A 19,470-nucleotide genomic window follows, 5' to 3' on the forward strand; every position below is an offset into this window, starting at 1 on the left:
ACCTGGCCAAGAGGCGCCAACAGGAGCAAACACACAAATAGACATATAAACCTCCACTGTAGCAAGTTCTCTTTACTAAGAGATTCCCACTACAAGGGAATTACTAAAATAATAACAAACTTCCCAACATTAACCCCAGAAGAGAAACTGTCAGTCCTGGGGGAAGGGTCAGCAGCTCCTCTGGCTGCTAAATATGTGTCTGCCTGTCACAGCCTGAGGGACGCACCATCAATATTTGATTTTAGGTTTTATGAGCATACCGCATCAAGTGGGGACATTGAGATATGCTGTATGGGTGACACCATCGTTCATTAATGCGTATAAAATATGTAATATATATAATATGTAATGCATATATATGTAAAGAATATAATATGTAATGAATATATATGTAATGTATGTGTATGAATTTTATGTGCTAACAACATGTCTTTGTTCATGCCAATAAAGCAAATTGAATTTAACTGAATTCAAACATAAAATAGAACAAAAGTCAACAAATGAACTCTTGCCAAGGCTCATGTTAATTAGAAACCATTCCAGGAGACCACTTCATGAAGCAGACTGAGAGAATACCAAGAGTGTGCAAAGCTGTCATGAAGGAAAAAGGGGGCTACTTTACAGAATCTAAAATATAAAACATTTTCTGGTTTGTTTAACACGTTTTTGTTCATTAAATAATTCCATGTATATTCTTTCATAGTTTTGATGTCTTTAGTATTAATCTACAGTGTTTCAAATAATTAAAATAAATACAAACCCTTGGAGGAGAAGGTGATTCCAAACTTTTCACTGGTAGTGTATATATAAAAGATGCCACACAAATAAAGCTGTGTTAGAGAGAGGTATTCAATCGAAATCAATATATGCAATGTGTATGTATGAAGAGTGAAAGTAAGTTTACACCTATACTACTTGTACTTAAGTACATGCAAATTTAGCAGTAAGTGGATACATCTCTCACCCTTAAATGTTGAAAGAAGCCTCAATGCTGGAGTGTGACGCTAATATCCTCAGGTAGAAAAAAGTCAAACAGAAATATCCTGTTTTTCATAAAAGTGATGCAAGTGTGCACTTTCCATGTTCATTGGTTTCATCCATGTTAGCAATCTAAACTATTTAAAGGTAGAGTGGGTAACTTTCTTACTCAGAAACGGATGCATGTTGACTTCTGGAAAAAAAATGCAAGCCACATAAAGAAATGCAAATCAAGGGGCATCAAGGGTTCACCACAAGTTATCTTATAATGAAACTAATGATATCTTTCTGTTAATGTCCCTGTTCAAGGGATGGAGTTTATGGCAATTATGACACCTAAACACCTCATCCTCTTCAACATTCAACCCTCACATCTTCATAAAGCTGTAGGGGGCTGTGCACAGTGTGTGTCCACACCACGCCTGTTACTCCCTGCACACTTTCTCATAATTGGCCACTATCCTCTCCCACCTGTCACATTGCGGCTCCCACTGCCACTGGCTTTCTCATCTTTCCCTGCTGTCACTCGGTGTTTGGCCTCGGTGGCAGTTCTCTTGTCCCCTAATGTCTGTCTAACTGGCTCTGAAGGTCTCTGCAGGGTCCCCCCCCCCCCACTCCCCTCCACCCTCCACCCCACTACACGACTCAATGAAAGTAAGAGTTATGTCTTTGTCGTACCTGTCAACATCAAACAGCTGCAGCGTTGACCTGACATTGACCTCACCGTGGTCTTCTCAAAGAAGTGTGCTCGTTGATGGCAAAGTTTGCAAGATCCACCCGTCTTGCTTGCTTTTCTCTCTTGTCTTTTCTCTCTTTTTTTTTTTTTTTGCCCTGACCTATTTCTTGTTATTCTTATAAAGTACTGGAATCAAAAAACTCAAGTCAGTAAAACCCCTGCAGCACACACAAATGTACATGCATAAACCTCCAGACCGGCACACACCAGCATTCCAAAATGTGATGGATTTGTGAAACTGATTTGCTAAGTGACAGAAAGCAACGCCACACAAGTATACAGACCTACACACTTTAAATGACCACATACAGTACATGACACAGCGCTGCAGTGCAGGTTACAGCAAGCAGGACAGATTCTGAAAATGATATGAGCTGACACAGAGGTAGGTGACCAATTTATAGTCCTGTCAGAGAATTTGCAACCCAAGTCCAACACTGAATTAGATGCTATGGACAGCATGACAGTGCGGTGGTTGTACAGCTTAAACACAGAGTGGTGATGTCACTGAATCATCGAAACAGATCAGTGCGGGAATGTTAGAAAAACAACTTACCATCTTGAAGATTTGAAGAGTTTTGGAAGCACCTGAATGCAGAGGTGGGGAATTGCAATACTGTAAGTCTCTATCCACCTCTTTCTCTCTGCATCTACCGCTATCCCTCTTTCAGTGGTTGCAGCAGATGGCTGTTCAACATGAGTCTGGTTCTGTTTGAGGTTTCTGCCTGTAAATAAAAGAGAATACAACACTATTCAAATTATTTAAGGATTGTTGTATTACTGCTTAAACCAGAAGATTTTTTATTAACAATCTAAAATGCTATTAGATGTGAAAATTATCCTCTCTACATCAGTGGCGGTTCTAGACCAATTTTACTGGGGGGCCAGGCTGGGGCCAGTGTTGTCACAGGTACACATTCAACCCTGACAAAAGAGACTGAGAAGGGCGAGGATCCCTCGGATATACAAGACATATATACCAATGTGTACTATATCAAAATGCAGACTGACAGCAGCTGTTTGGCTGTTCACACTCAACATGAGTCCCTTAGCGCTCTAAGTGCCACACGCATGTGTTCCACTTGTAACATCGGCGCGATATCGCTGCTTTTTTTTAATTGTACAATATTTGTTTGGGGGGGGCACAGGGGGGTCCAGGTTCAGTTTTACAGGGGCACTGGCCCCTGTTGGCCCCTCCCAAGAACCGCCACTGCTCTACATCTACATTCATTTTCACACACACTACAAAGTAACATATACACTTTGTTCTCTTTGCAGCTACATCTCATACCCTAACATATCAAAAGAGAAATCTTTATGCCATTGCTTTTAGTTGGAGCTTGATGCTCATTAGCTAAGGTCAAGAAGTTCATGTTACACTGCTAAGACTCATTCTTATCCCTGTTATGTTCTTACCTCACAATCCTCTTGTTGAGACCCTGTTTGCTTGTGAACTGCCCATGCATGAATAAAGAACTAACTAGCACACTTGGAGTTTCGGTTTTGTCAAGAAGGATCCATTTCTCAAAGTCAATGCACTGCTACACTCACACTGCTTGCTTGATGTGATTACTTCAATTAATTCAGAAAGTTCCTTCTTATACCTTCAATCTATCAGTTATTTACATAGCAGATTCTCAAACTTGGAATTGGAATTTTAATATTAAAGAAATTTCTGAAATGCTACCGCTCATATATCTGTACGCTAAATCTGGACTGTTATGTTGTCACTCATTACCCAGCTGTGTTAGATACTTAATTCGGATTGGTCAAAACCCCTAAACATTGGTAAACAACTCTCAATAGCAACACCAACTCTATGAACAACCTGATCACAAACATCATGTCAAATCAATCTGTTGGCACATTTCACCTCTGCCTGTTGCCACTGAGGTAAAAACGTTACTTCCTCTCATTATTCTAAATTGGTGACCATGGTTAGTTCCCATCTCAAGCTGGTCTTAAGGGATGGGGAAATAACGACAATTACCGGCACAGATGTGGGAGCAACAAAGTGGAGCAAGATCCTGTCCTGCCATCCATTGCTACAAAACAAGCTTATATGCAATAGTGATGGTAGCGAAAAAATGTTGACATTTGCCTCATTTATATTTCTAGCCGTGCCAACTGCACGGCCCTTAAAAAGAGAGCAGAGTGAGGATGGAAATGTCAACATGAATATTCCTGCAGATGCTCCATTCATCTTGTCTAACATTACCTTTAATTGAATTTAATGTGATTTATGACAAATAAGCAAGCTAGTAATTTGACTGGACTGTGAATTGAAATGTTCAGTTCAAGGTTAATTTGACCACAAGGAGGCTGATAGTAATCTCTTGCCATGGTAGCGATAGAGAGGAATTAGAGGGACTGTTTTCTTTGACTGAAAAAATAAGTCATTCTAAATCAGTACACTCATCTTTAAATCAATATTTGTGTCAAATAGTGTATGTCTTTAGTTGGTAGATGGGTAATAAGAGGGATAGTGTAGTGAACAGGTGGTTATGTGAATTAAAACCTGACAGTGTGAACAGGACGCTGATGTTGATTGGAAGACTTTTGTCTTGTTAATTAATATAACCACATTGAAAGGAGTAAAAGCACCCACATATATATGTATAAATGCTATTGCCATATTAGCTAAAATTTGGGACCAAATTGGACTCATATTTAGGTGTTTGTGTGTCCCCCCCCAAAAAATATTGATTCTTCTTTAATGAGGAATTAAAAGTATCGTGCGGTTAATTTTTTATCTGTAATGAAGTCAGCATCTAGTCTTGAACAAATAACACACAAAGTATTATTTCCCTCCATCTCTACTGCACAGTGTATTTAATAAAGTGCAAAGCCAAAGAAATGATTAAGCAGCTGGGTAAGTTAGGAAAGGGGACGAGAGGAAGGAGAGGAGGAAAAAAAAAAATCTATCTGACAGCTAACTCATTATCTGTGTCGTTATCCTCCAGTAGCCAGCTCTTCCCCCCTCTCCCTCTTTCTGTCTCTCTATCTGTCAGTGGAGGGATAAAATCCCTCTCTCATGAAGGCTTAGCAGAGATTATCCTGCTGTCCCAAGGGAGGTGGAAAGGGTGCTGAGATGCCACATTACAGATGTAGCCGAGGTTATAGTAAATTTAATGGGCCTGAGGTTGAGGAAGAGAAAAGCCAATAACTAGGTAAAAGGATCCCATCTCTCTTTCTCTCTGACCATGAATTTCTTCCTGATTCTTTATGTTGTATATCTATATGGCAGCCCAAGTTGAACATGTATATGTACTGTATATCTTATTTACTCTGATTACACATCACCACAACTTAATTTCAGTAGTTTCCTGAAATCTTGACATAATGTCAGATGACCATAACTGGCATCCCCAGAGTTGCAAGAACACAACACAAACACTGAAATAGACTGAGAATATGTCAGTAGCTTGTGCAATGGCAGGATGGCATTTTGTGACCTTGCCTTTCATAGCAACCAGCATCTTGTTTTCTAGATCACCAGAAAATTATCCCATTATCTTTGAAATGTGAAAACCCGCTTTGCTATTTTGAGATAACAAGAATCATTTATCCACAATGCAAGAAAACAAGCTTTGGTATCCCAAAGTAAAGAGAAAAGGAAGTTGAGATCTCAAGAAATGACTAAAATGAACTCCTGATCGCAGGACAACCCGCGTTGTTATCTTGAGATAATGAGAATAATAAGTCAGGATCTCCAGAACACAGCTTCCCTACACTCCTCATTCATTATCACAGGAAAGTGGAGTACATTAGATGCATGTCTCCTTTGGGCTACCATGAAAATCTACCATACAGACAAATTCTGTATTTTGTAAATTACCAAATAGAAATGCATTGCAGAGTGACCATGCACAATATTAAGCATAAATCAAACTAAAAGGTAACAAAAACCACCACCTAAGACTTCAATACAAATCACAGGTACCACAGAAAACACCAGAGGATTTACTCAATGATCCAGCTAAGTAAAACAGACAAATGCACTCAAAGCAGATTCATCTTATAGGCCCACTTTAAGACAAACAGCCAAACACACACACACACACACACACACACACACACACACACACACACACACACACACACACACACACACACACACACACACACACACACACACACACACACACTGTCTGCTGCTAGCTAGCATCTGCCTGGTCAGCATGAGCCATGCACACAGCAGGTGAGAGTAGTATCCTGCTTTCAGAGCAAACTCACCAGTATTAATGCAGGTTCTTGGTCCTCCTCGTTGTTGTTGTTGTTTTATTCCAGGTTTGGTATCCTAATAACTTCCACTTGGATATCTTCCTCATTGCTGGATCTGACAGCCTTTTTTGCAGCATTATCCTTTTTCCTCCTTTGAAATAGGCACAAAAGTAATAGCTGTTCTACTGAAAATTCAGACATTATACTGTTTCCTATCAGCTCATATCAACTTAGAGATGACTAAACCCTTTCATAATTGTGTTAAGGCACTTACAGAAGTGAAGACAACTTTTTGGTTTTATTTTTAGACAGAGGGAGAATGAAACTTGGGGAGGTAATCATCTTCTTCTGCTTCTTTGTAGTTTATTGGTGGTTGGCAAACCAGCTTGTAGGTGCATTACCACCACCAACTGAACTGGAGTGTGGAACAGGGGGTAGTAGAAATAATTTAATTAAATCAAACAGACAACCAACCAAACAAACAAACACACACAAAAATAAATAAATACATAGAATGTTTTTTTTTTAAATGATCACTTCTGAAAGTAATAATATTGGGGAGGAAATTTGGGAAGGAAAAACGTTTCTACCTCCCCCCTCATTCTGTTGGAACAGCCCATTCAAGGAGGAGGGGTCAATGTTCTTAATGTTATCAATATGCTACCTGAGAAGAGAGACAGGTGCATGCAGTGGTCCCAACCGTCATCACCTCCCCCCGCCCCTTTCAAGTGGATTCGTCCATACTGTTTTCGGACCTAACGTGGGAAATAACCCGAGGAATTAAAGTGACAGGGAACGTAGTTGGCTGAGAATGTATAAAAAGTGACATTAAAAGACTGAAATACGCGATAAGGTGGAGCACAAAAGGTCGGAGGGGTTTGAAAAACGTGCCTGCGGTCTTGAAGAGGAGGAGGAGGAGGAGGAGGAGGAGGAGATGCTTTACCCTGACAGAAGAGCTGAAGCACCTGGCTGCCTTTCAACAGGAGAACAGGAGCAAGAGGAGGCCGCAGCTGAGGACCTCACTGTCACAGCAGGTAATACAAAAAGTCACAGTGTCAATGCAGAGGACTGAAACATGTGATAAGAAAGCCTGTTGTTTAAAACACTAAGGTGTCTTGTTGTCTCATCTGTGTTTGTATGTTTGGCTTTGAGTAATTGTACAGTGCTTGCTGTGCTTTTGAAATACAGGTGATTACTTATACACAGTGGTGGACAGTAACAGAGTAAATTTACTTGAGTACTGTACTTAAGTACATTTCTTGAGTATCTGTACTTTACTTGAGTATTTTTTTGGGGGGGATACTTACTTTACTCCACTACACTTGCTTTGAAGTCAGCTCATGAATTCCCTTCTCTTTTCTGAAATCTGATCCCTAAGACAGTAAAATGTGTTTGTGTAGTTCTGTTTGTCTCAGTGGTTTAGTCGTACCTGTATATCGTTTGTCTCCACGGTTGAACATGGAGCAAACTGAGAAAATTTCCCTCAGATCAGGCAGTCCATTCAGAGGTGGTAATGATGGCTATAATTCTCCACCTGAGCACCCATGGTCATATCTTCAGTCCATGTTTGAGGTTTTTGAAATGAAGAATGATATGCATTGTTTGAAATGCTCACTCTGTTTCCAACTCTGCCCAAACACATAAACATTCACAGTCCAACCTGAGAAAGTGTGTTGAGCTACATAACATTTGTTTCATTCCAGATGAACATTTCAAACTAAGTTGTCTGTGCTTGGAGTAACTTGGTTGCTGTTTTTATTCCATGGTATAGTTTTTAGAGATTTAATAAACATAATTTAACAGAATGCTTTGTGAAAATGCAAAGTTTTGAGATTTTTTAAAAAGTACTTTGACTAATTAAGTATTTTTAAAAGCAAGTACTTCAATACTTTAACTCAAGAAATACTTTGACAGAGCAACTTTCACTTGTATTGGAGTAATATTTGACCTGGAGTATCTATACTTTGACTTAAGTAATGAAGCTGTGTCCACCACTGCTTGTAGCTTTTGTGATCTGAGCTTTAATGTTCTGGACTGTAAATCCTGTTGAAATGCAGGTGACTGGATGACTTGGTAGTGTGCTGTTGGTGTGCAGGTAAACTCAGATACTGTGCAGTTGTATCTGCCCTGCTTGGAGCCCAAGCCCCAACCTGATTACATTTATATTATGTCAAGGAGATAGGATTGACAGAACATATGTTTAAACAAACAAACAAGCTTCAGTCAGTAAATACAAACATAGATATATAAAAGTATTTGACAGTTATTATCCATCTAAAACCAATGATCAGACGAGCTACAGAACAGCTTATCCTCCTCTAACACGTACTTAAAAGATTGCTCATGAATACAACAAATCTTTACCTCCTAATCTACTATGCAACCCCACTGCAGTCGCAAAGCTGACTGACAGGCAACGCTTGGCTGTGTTTTTTACAAGTTTTTAATGAAAATCGAACAAGAGCAAGTGGCGATGTTTCTTTTTTTTTCCATTTCCCTTTCCATTCAGTCAAAGCCACTTATGCATGCCTACTGAGACACAGCACATCTTTAATTGGCTTGTTCCGTCTTATTCAAATTCATATTCTAAATATCATTATGTTGTTTTTTTCCCTCCAACCCATTAAAGTTGTGTGTTGAAACAAGCCCCTGAGACAGGACCCCTGAATGGCAATGTACCTTATCAAAAACACAACTGATGAGGGGAATACTAAAAGAGGGCCTGTGTGGTGAAGCAAGGCTGTCTGAATGGCACTATCAGTGATGTTAACTGTGTTTTCTGCATCTTCTTCAATATTCACTTTTTCTCTTTCTCTCTTTTTGTGTTGATGTACAACTCATTGCTTGGAAAAGTTAGCTTTAACAGTGCATGTAGGCATAGACTGTATAAATAATGGACGCAGTACCCGTGATGTCACCCATCTGTTTCTAAAGCGCTGTTTTGAAGCCAATTGTCTGCGGGAACCATATTAAATATGCTGAAGTCAACCTAACTGCTGTCGAGCTAGTGATACCCCTTTTCAACCAACGTGAACATTGTTCTAGTTCTGGGCTGGTGCTCTCTCTGGTTCGGAGCTGGTTTGGAGCTGGTACGGAGCTGGTACGGAGCTGGAACGTAGCTGGTGCTCAATTGAGAACCATTTTTTGGTGTTTCAACTGCGAGAGAACCGGCTCCCGGCCAGGAAAACAGGTGCCAAAACAGCACCAACTCCTCCGAGGGGCGGGTCTGCCGTGACCAAATAGACAAACCAAAGGAGTTTCCGACATTTTCCTGCAGTGAAAAAATAACAAAGATGAAGCTTATGGATTCCAAGGCTAAGCAGTGGTTGGTGGAGGAAACAAGCTGCCTCCTTGCGGTCTGGTCCTCGCAGGAGATCCTAAACAAGCCAGACGCCATCATTCTTATTATGAGGGAAAGTTTGCGTTAGTGCTGCTGGGAAAAGTAGGCACTTAGAAGTGACGTCATGACAGTTTCAGGGCCATGACCATGTGGTTTCGGGTACTTTTAAAGAGCCAGCCTCATGTGGACACTCGATGAACTACAGTTTTTAATACTTCAGCATCGACTTGCATTATTGTGGCTGGAGGTTGTCGCTTGCATTAATAGAAGTGTGAGCCAGGAATTTTAAAGTGGGTCACTATCTATCTAGCTATCTATCTATCTATCTATCTATCTTTCTATCTTTCTATCTATCTATCTATCTATCTATCTATCTATCTATCTATCTGTCTGTCTGTCTGTCTGTCTGTCTGTCTGTCTGTCTGTCTGTCAGTCAATCAATCAATCAATCAATCAATCAATCAATCAATCAATCAATCAATCAATCAATCAATCAATCAATCAATCAATCAATCAATCAATCGGACTTAATTCATAAAGAGCCTTTCATACAATGACATTGTAACACAAAGTGCATCACATAAAAACAACATAAAATAGAATAAGTGAAAACTATAAAAAAGATAAATAAAAAGTCCCCCCCATCCTAATCCCAACCCTAGCCCCGACCCCAAACCCACCCCACAATCCTAAGGTTTAAGAACACAATATATACAAAAATAATACTAACAATAATAAAATTAAATAAATAAATAAATGAAAAGTAAAAAAAAGAAGTTGCTGAACAAGCTGAGGAAACGCTGTCATGATATATTAATGAGGAAACACTGGAGGTAAACTAAGATGTTAAAACTCAACCCAGGAAATCAAACTCTCCAAAATAAAATAAATTACTAAATTTATTAAACACTAAAATATTGAACTAGTAATGTCTTTACCATTTTGTCTTACAATTAGAGTAATTTGAGAATTGTGCTTAAAAAATAACTGCTGAAGTTATTCCATAAATAATCACAGAGAGATCTTGAAACATAAGAAAACTAACTTGAGAAAATAGGAATGAAAAAACATACAGTTGTACATTCTCACCTTTTTATACTTCAAACTTGGCGTGTACAAGGTGTGATTTGTTTTCTGCGTTCCCAGTGAAGTGATAAAATCTGTAAAAGTAGAAAACCTATTGCAGCAACATGTGCACCTCAGAGCTTGTCTCCTTTATCTCCTGGCTATGACAGTGGCCACAGATGGCTCGAACCCCCCCCCCCCCCTTCCCTTTCACAAAAACAAAACAAAAACAGAAATGATTTTTAAAATATGCACATTAACAATGACACTAAAATAAAACACAAACACACCCAACTATGAAACAAACACACCGTTGTTCTCCAGCTCACATCAGGTGCACAAAATGATTGAACATGTGAGGATTGGCATGGGTAGACGGGGCCTATCTTTAAGCTGGAACATCTAAGGCTTCAGAGCACCCACCAGAGTTATTGTCGGGAACTGCTTCATGCTGCAACAACATTGTGCAGAAGATGAATAGAGTAAAACTGATAATGGATTCAGGAAATAGGTGGAGGCTGAATTTCATGTCAGACTGCAGTGGGGTAGAGGTGGAAGAAGAGTGATCACACTGTTAGGGTGTGACTGCTTCTGCATTCATTCAACGCCGTCCCACACTGTGGCAGAGAGGAAACGGGCCCAGCGCTGCTCTGGCATTTACCTCCATATGGCTTTCTGCTTGGGATTCTGCCACACAGATCTTCTTGTCAGGCACATCTGGGCTGAGGGGGAGCCTTCCAGCCTGATATACAGCGGTACACTTAAAGTGCATTCACACAAGAAGGGAAACCTTTTAAAATATGCTCCAAATGTTAAACACACCGCCAGCTGAAAGGCGTTTAGAAAACCTGACGATCAGTTCAGCCCGCAGTCTCGCCTACAAATGACCTGATGTTTGGAATCAGGATTGACATGTTGCTAAGATACCCTGACAGGGCTGTTAAGGCAAGGGACAGGAGATCACTGAGCACACATGATTCCTGCCACAAATGAGGCACATGAGAAAGATGGTATCAGAGTAGAAATGCTATGCTCTCAGTTATGTCTCCATCAATAACAGTAAATCAGACGGTGTTATCTGAGCTGTTGTTTGATAAGTCAAGACACAGGATCACACACTTATCCTCTTTTTGTTTCATCTCTATTAACTGCTTGTTATTTTTGTCACATCTGTCTACAAATGAGGATTTACAGAGACGTGATGCTGATAGGGAATACTTTCTCAGGAAAAAACAAACTGGTGTCAAGATTTGAGTTTGTGTGTGTGTGCAAATATGCTTGTGTGAAAGGAATGGAAATAAAAAATGACAAAAAAAAAGACAGCACAATCAAAGGATTGAGTTTAAATGAGCTTAAAGGCATAAATGTTTCAGCCCCCCCCCCCCCCCCCTTTTATTTTTAACCACGTTATGTGACTTGCGAGTAGCTGAGCAGTATGTGACTTGTTTGACTGCTGAGAACTTTCTTTAAAAGTTTGAAATACATAAATTTCACATTCATGAGGGACCACGTTGAAGTAGTGTTGAAGAAAAGCATAGCATCAGCTCCCTGATGGCAGCTAGGGGGAGGCTTGTGCTGACAATGCATGGCTAAAACACACAAACATGCTCCCACTGTCTCTCCCTCACTATATTTCAACAGGGTCGCCTCGGCTGGGAGATGCTGACTCTTAACAAGCAAGAAATATCATGTATGTTCTCGTGTTGTTGCACATTCACTTGAAATCTCTCTTTTGCTATGCTTGCTTTCTCAAATACATGCATGAGATTCACTCAGACATAAATTCAGTGATGTTTATGTGCACCCTGTATCTATGATTTATTCAAATCTGAAAGGATACAGTTAGAGCTAGGCAATATGAAAATGATGTCAGGATAAAATATTTCATATCATTTGATATTGATAATTATCACAATAAATATCAAATCATTATTTCATCTAAATTAGATGTCAGATTTTTGGTCTGGAGTGAAAGTTGACAACGGTTTGTTCACTTGTATCTGGATTTAGTTTTCTGATAAGCTTCTTGAATCCATCATTTCTGATTCTGCTAACAGGAAGCAGGTCTTTCATGTAAGATGAGATTTTTGTGAAATTTTAGATTGTAGATTCTTATTTTTCTCAGATTGAGCTTATTTGCATAATGTAGTTTAAATTTATACCAAAGATATATCAAATTGTATACTGTGTATCAGTTTAGTAGAGTGTTGTTTTGAGCTCTTCACTCCCCTTTAAGATTACTAAGAGTTATGGGCAAAGTGATATTGTTTCCCACAGTGAAGTGAATGCATCACAGTTGTTCAGTCTTCAGTTGTGTCCTATGGTCTCGGTCAAGGTTATTATAGTTAATGAAAACTAACGAAATAACGAAAACGAGAGGTGAAAAAACATTTTCGTTAACTGAAATAAAAATAAAAACGAGGCTTCACAAAAAAAAGAAAACTAACTGAAACTGTATTGTGAGTTTACAAAACTAACTAAAATAAACTAAAATGATAGAGAAAATGTCTTTATTTTTCGTCTTAAACTCATATTTTGAGTGGATATGTAATAAAGATCGAGACTGCTTGGGCGGACGTCTCTGCTCTCTGCTCTCTGCATCTGCGCGGGAGCGCGCCAAACGGAGCCTGCAGCTGACGGGCGCGCGCACTCACAGCGAGGCAGAACTGCAGGAGTATTAGAGACGAACTCTCTCGCTCTGACTACCTGCCCTGTTTATAACCGTTCCTGTGTGAATGCCCAACAAGTAAGTATAATGAGACGGAGAACTGACTTTTCCTGTCCATAGGCATTCACGTGTGTTAAATCTCCCGAGAGAGCAAATAGACGCCATGACGGCATGCGTCATCTCATATTATGAATCACCCATATGATCCTGTTCTGTTCATTTATCATTATATGTGTTAATGGTTAATTGGTGGCAGTGGTATTAGAGTGATATGATTATTAGTATACTTGTAGTGGTAGCATCTGAATAATTATCTCTGTATCAATGATTATTGTTTATTGCTTATTTTATTGTTAAGGTATCAGTGAGTCACCATATTATTTAACACTATAGAGGGTCAGTAATGCTAGCCTAAGTGTCCATATTGTGACCATCACCCTTATGTTTGTGTATTTATTTGATGTGTTGGCCTCTGTGGCCTCATTGGGTCTGCTGTACTGTTGTGCTGTACAAGGAGAATATTCACTAAACGGTTAAAGCTCCCTCCTGTCTCCTGTCCAGTGTGTTCCGACCGACACCCCAGGGAGAGTACTATCCTACAGAGTATCTACCAGTATTCCCTATTTTTTTAGGATATGAATTTTTTGTTTGTTTTCTGCCAGTTTCACTTAATTTGGCTCATTCGCACAAGCAGGCACGCGTCCACACTTTCCCTGCAGAGCGTTAATGGCAGCGAAAGTCAGGAGAAAGCGGCAGAGCCCCATTTGGGATTACTTTGAATATGACTGTCTCTGATAGGAGCAAGTGCCTTGCAATGGAAGGTGATAAAATATGTGGACCATTTCTCAAGGGGGAAAATCCCACTAATCTTAAAGTCCATTTGAAAAGCTCACACAAGACGGCTAACCTAGCATACCTTGTCAAGGCAAGCGAGAGCACCCAGCCCCCTTACCCTGAAACAGAAGCTAACCCCCGGCCATGCACACAGGCAAAAAAGACTAAAACTAATACTGAAACTAATAAAAACTAAACTAAAACTAAGCATTTTCAAAAAATAGAAACTAAACTAAACTAGCAAACCCGCTTCAAAAACTAATTAAAATTAAACTGAAATTGAAAACAAAAAGTCAAAACGAAATAAAAATAAAAACTAATGAAAAATGCAAAACTATAATAACCTTGGTCTCGGTGGACATTTAACTTGTTAGAAATGCACAGCAGAAGTTGTCTCTGTGCTCTTCCTTTACCCACATCCTGAAAGTATATTTAATGAAGTGTATTAAGTTGATAGTTAACGCAGAGTTGGCCTGTTTGTTGCTTCCAAGTGTTGTGGTAGATAGTAAGAAAAAAAAATACAAGATGACCAAAACAGGACCCTGCTTGTTTATAATTCCATGTGGGGAAAAAAAATGTGTAGCTGAATTTTCAAAATCAGACCATATTTTTTCCCTCTGTTAGGGCTTGTATATCCAATGCAGTATAAAAAACATTCATGGACATTTTTGACCCAAAGTGACATTCAAAGTCTTTGTCATTCTAAATCTATATTTATGGTATGACATGTTTCGACTTCAAACTTTCTGCAGTCTTCCTCAGAAGAGTTGCGTGATGTTGTTGTGACTTGTCTGTCAGCTGATTTTATAGAGGTAACAATATAACAAGGTAATGATCTAAAATGTGAGATTTTTTATATTGTTTAATTTTTAAGTTATATTTTTGGGGCATTTTTGCCTATAATTGATAGGACAGCTGAAGAGAGACAGGAAATGTGGGGAGTAGAGACTGGGGGAGGACATGCAGTAAATGGTTGAGGCTGGAATCAAACCGGCGGTCTTTGTGACGAGGGCTATAGACTCTGTTTTGGGGCGTGCTAAAACCACTAGGCCAACGGTGCCCCGAAACAATTGAGATTTTAAATTTAAAGTTATATTTTTTGGTACTTTTTGCCTTTATTTGATAGGACAGCTGAAGAGAGACAGGAAATATGGGGGGTAGAGAGTGGGGGAAGACATGCAGTAAATGGTCGACCAATCGGGAATCAACCGGCAACCCCTGTGACGAGGACTGTAGCCTCTGTATGTGGGGGGCTTAGACTGCTAGGCCACCAGCACCCCGAGATTTTAATTACATAATAGGAAAAAACTCATGTAAACTTCCTTTTTAAAAATGTTTTATAAATTAACAGACATTAAAAAAATGACAATCATGACCCATCTGTAATGATTAGAGATGCAAGAATTAGATTTGCTGTTATCTATGAATAAACATGATACATCATGCTCTGTATGCACAGTGTCCTCGAAAGCCCAATCCACTGCCGCTCCCAAAAACATGTGCACAGAGACAAGGCAGAAGTAATTAAGGGAAACAATCTCACCAATCTTAAGAGATGTATGCAGCAATAAGCAAAGAAACCAAAATAGGAGATAAAGCAAATACAAAACTTTCTTTGAGAACAGAATACATTACAAAATAAGAAACACACACATATCAAAGATGGCCACAACAATGAAACACAGCAAGTTTCTCAGAAGACAATTGAAATTAGCTATAAACAGTAAGAGTGTCCAGGGGAGAACAAAAAGTGATGAACACACCAGCCATATTTATTATTCCCAGGAAACACGGCACTCTGCCTGTTTTCCTGCTGTGTGATTCTGTATTTGGATGTGTTTTCTCACATCGCAGTAATCTTTTTTTTTTTCTTTCTTAAATGTGTATGTGTTGTCAACTCAGTGAAGATGCTTCCTTCTTGTTTTTTCTGGCTATATTTACATTTGTTTTCAAAAGTTATGTCACATCACAAAAGCAGGATTTACAAGCCCAAAACATTTTGCAGTACAAGCATGAATATGTCAAATCAAAATAAAATAAAAGCATCTTAAACAGTGTCAAAAAAAAAAAAAAAAGAGCCCCACACGATCCCCGTATGCCACCATATGTGTGAGCACGGCACAAAATCTCATTTACTGGTACAACAGCACAGAGAGATCTTATCATTTAATCTGTATCAAAGCACTGAAATGAAATCTGCTGATATGTGGGCTGGTCTAAATTACCACCACCTATTAATAATCAGCCATGACATGAAGATATTAAGGCTGTGACAAGACCATTTATGTCAGATCCTTTGTCTAACCCCAATTACAAGCCACATTATCATTAATTTACTTCAATCAAACGCCTCCCCAGATGAGAGGAGTTTATCTTTTCAGAAAAAAGGGAGATCTTTAAAAAACCTACACCTCATCCCGGCATGATACGGGTTTTACCTTCTTAAGTTTCCTCTAATCAGATTTTCTACAGAAATAACATCAGAAATTCCACCTGCTTGCTTTGAAAAGTTCTAAAGATTAGATGAATCAAACAATATGGTTTAATTTGTAACTCCCACATAAATAAATGAGTATTTTTTATGAGTAAGAAATCCTAAAATGAATCTGGGGCCGTGTGAAACATTGAGTTTGTCTGTTGTATCGGTTAAGGTCGTTCAACTTGTCTTTTTTTTTCATTTTTGCTCTACATCAAACCACTATATCTGAAAATATATGTGACATGCAACTTTACATTATAGCAATAGCAATATTTATAAAGCACATTTCATTACATGTAAGTTCAATGTGCTTTACATGGAGAATTAAAAACATAAAGAATTTTTTTCCAAATAGTATACAGTCATGGCCAAAAGTTTTGAGAATGACACAACTATTAATTTTCACAAAGTCTGCTGTTTCAGTTTTTATAATGGCAATTTGCATTTACTCCAGAATGTTATGAGGAGTGATCAGCTCAACTGCAATTAATTGCAAAGTCCCTCTTTGCCTTGAAAATGAACTTTATCACCAAAAACACAATTCCACTGCATTTCAGCCCTGCCACAAAAGGACCAGCTAACATAATTTCAATGACACACAGGTGTCACACACATTAACACAGGTGTGGATGTTGATGAGGACAAGGCTGGCGATCAATCTGTCATGATTGAGTGACTGGACACTTTAAAAGGAAGATGGTGCATGACACCATTGTTCCTCATCTGTTAGCCATGGTTACCTGCAAGGAAACACGTGCAGCCATTATTGCATTGCACAAAAAGGGCCTAACAGGGAAGTTTATAGCAGCGAGTAAGATTGCACCTCAGTCAACCGTCTATCGAATTATCAAGAACTTCAAGGAGAGAGGTTCAATTGTTGCCAAACAGGCTCCAGGGCGCCCAAGAAAGTCCAGCAAACGCCAGGACCGTCTCCTGAAGGTGTTACAGCTGCGGGATCGGGCCACCACCAGTGCAGAGCTTGCTCAGGAATGGCAGCAGGCAGGTGTTAGTGCATCTGCACGCACAGTGAGGCGAAGACTTTTGGAGGAAGGCCTGGTGTCAAGGAGGGCAGCAAAGAAGCCACTTCTCTCCAGTAAAAACATCAGGGACAGACTGATATTCTGCAGAAGGTACAGGGACTGGACTGCTGAGGACTAGGGTAAAGTCATTTTCTCTGATGAATCCCCTTTCCGATTGTTTGGGGCATCTGGAGGAAGGCTTGTTCGGAGAAGACGAGGTGAGCGCTACCATCAGTTCTGTCTCTTGCCAACAGTGAAGCATCCTGAGACCATTCATGTGTGGGGTTGCTTTTCGGTCAAGGGAGTGGGCTCTCTCACAATCTTGCCTAAAAACACAGCCATGAATAAAGAATGGTACCAGAACGTCCTCCGAGAGCAACTTCTCCCAACCATCCAAGGGCAGTTTGGTGATGAAGAATGCCTTTTCCAGCATGATGGAGCACCTTGCCATAAAGCAAAAGTCATAACAAAATGGCTCGGGGAAAAAAACATTAAGATTTTGGGCCCTTGGCCAGGAAACTCCCCAGATCTTAATCCCATTGAGAACTTGTGGTCAATCCTCAAGAGGCGGGTGGACAATCAAAAACCCACAAATTCTGACAACCTCCAAACATTGATTATGCAAGAATGGACTGCCATCAGTCAGGATTTGGTCCAGAAGTTGATTGACAGCATGCCAGGGAGAATTGCAGAGGTCTTGAAAAAGAAGGGTCAACACTGCAAATATTGACTTATTGCATGAATTCTGTGTAATTCTCAATAAAAGCTTTTGATACTTATGAAATGCTTCTAATTGTATTTCATTATACCATAGAAACATCTGACAAAAACACCTAAAAACCCTGAAGCAGCAGACTTTGTGAAAATGTAATATTTGTGTCATTCTCAAAACTTTTGGCCATGACTGTACAGAAAAACAGAAAAACATCAAACAAACAGCAAGTGTTGCTGCACATGCATCCAGTCACCCCCATGGTTTGAATGGAATGATCCACATTTCATATGCAAATATTCGACTATGAGATTGGCAGTCGACTAAGGCTCGTTAGAACGAATTGTCGAATATTCGACTATTTGGGGTCACCCCTAGTAAAAACATCTTCTCTACGCACCCTAGAGTAACTCTCCAGGGACATATTTTTCAAAAAGGTGAAAACATGAACCAAACACAGGACAGTCTGTTACAATAGCATCAGCAACCTTAGCGGCAGCTGCCATTCTCTTTACTGGCTTGCCACTCCGTAGCTATTGGCATGCAACCGTGTTTCGATCTCCCTGTCACTCCCAATATTTACGTTCTCCATCTCGCGGTTGGATGCTGCTGTTGTGAATCACGCACTGTCTTGTCAGAGTTGCGTTCAGAGCAGCCTCGGATTTAAGCGTGCTGTAATGCATGCACATCAGTTTTGTGGGTCTCATACAGCAGAGCTTGTAAAACAGATTATGAGTTCTACAACAATGCTAGCTTGATGAAGTTGAGTGGAATAAACATAACACATATTTTTTTCATATATTTATTTTTTTAATTATTTATTTTTTTAAAGTAAAAAAAAATAGTGTGCAGCTCAACAGTCTTATCTCTTATGCAACTATTATCTAGGCAAACACAAATATCGAATCGGGACTCGGTTATCAGCAAATATTCAATATAAAAAAATCGGATCGGCAGGCCAGAATAGCAGATCGGGACATCCCTAAATATGATATTTCATTTCAAATTTCAGTGAATCACTATTCAAACAGAATAAACACTGTGTAGTATCTCTTAATTCAGTTCCCCAATCAACCACTATCAAGGGGAAGACTGCTGACATGACAGATAGCACCTGCCCACAGCGCCAAAACTACTACCCAATGGTTTGGTGACCATAATGCTACTGTGCTTGATAGGGCTGAAATGAAATCTGTGGGGTGTTGTGAAGAAGATAATGGGTTACACTTGATCCTAAAATGCAGACAAACTGGAAGCCACTATCACAGCAACCTGGGCTTCAAAAAAACCTCAGCAGAGCTATAGGCTGATGGGCGCCATGCCACATCCCACTGATGCAGTAATCCATGGTTAAAGTATTCAGTGTATGAATGAAAAGCAGTGAGTGTGTATAAATGGAAATACTTTATAGAAGC

General features: G+C 39.5%; 2 long non-coding RNA genes across 4 annotated transcripts in view; one reads left to right on the forward strand and one right to left on the reverse strand.

Moving 5' to 3' along the window:
• LOC117813141 overlaps window positions 1–6,349 on the reverse strand; it is a 47,242-nt gene extending 40,893 nt beyond the window's left edge. For both annotated transcript variants that reach the window (XR_004631325.1, XR_004631326.1), the window contains exons 1-3: window positions 6,213–6,349; window positions 5,951–6,089; window positions 2,271–2,439 (exon numbers count right to left, since the gene is read on the reverse strand). This is a non-coding gene — a long non-coding RNA (uncharacterized LOC117813141). The remainder of the gene's footprint in view (window positions 1–2,270; window positions 2,440–5,950; window positions 6,090–6,212) is intronic.
• Window positions 6,350–6,623: 274 nt separating this feature from the next.
• Window positions 6,624–19,470, forward strand: part of LOC117813142 — an 81,924-nt gene continuing 69,077 nt past the window's right edge. For both annotated transcript variants that reach the window (XR_004631328.1, XR_004631327.1), the window contains exon 1: window positions 6,624–6,972. This is a non-coding gene — a long non-coding RNA (uncharacterized LOC117813142). The remainder of the gene's footprint in view (window positions 6,973–19,470) is intronic.

This window comes from Notolabrus celidotus, chromosome 5 (genome assembly GCF_009762535.1).
Source record: "Notolabrus celidotus isolate fNotCel1 chromosome 5, fNotCel1.pri, whole genome shotgun sequence".
Classification (NCBI taxonomy): Eukaryota; Metazoa; Chordata; class Actinopteri; order Labriformes; family Labridae; genus Notolabrus; species Notolabrus celidotus.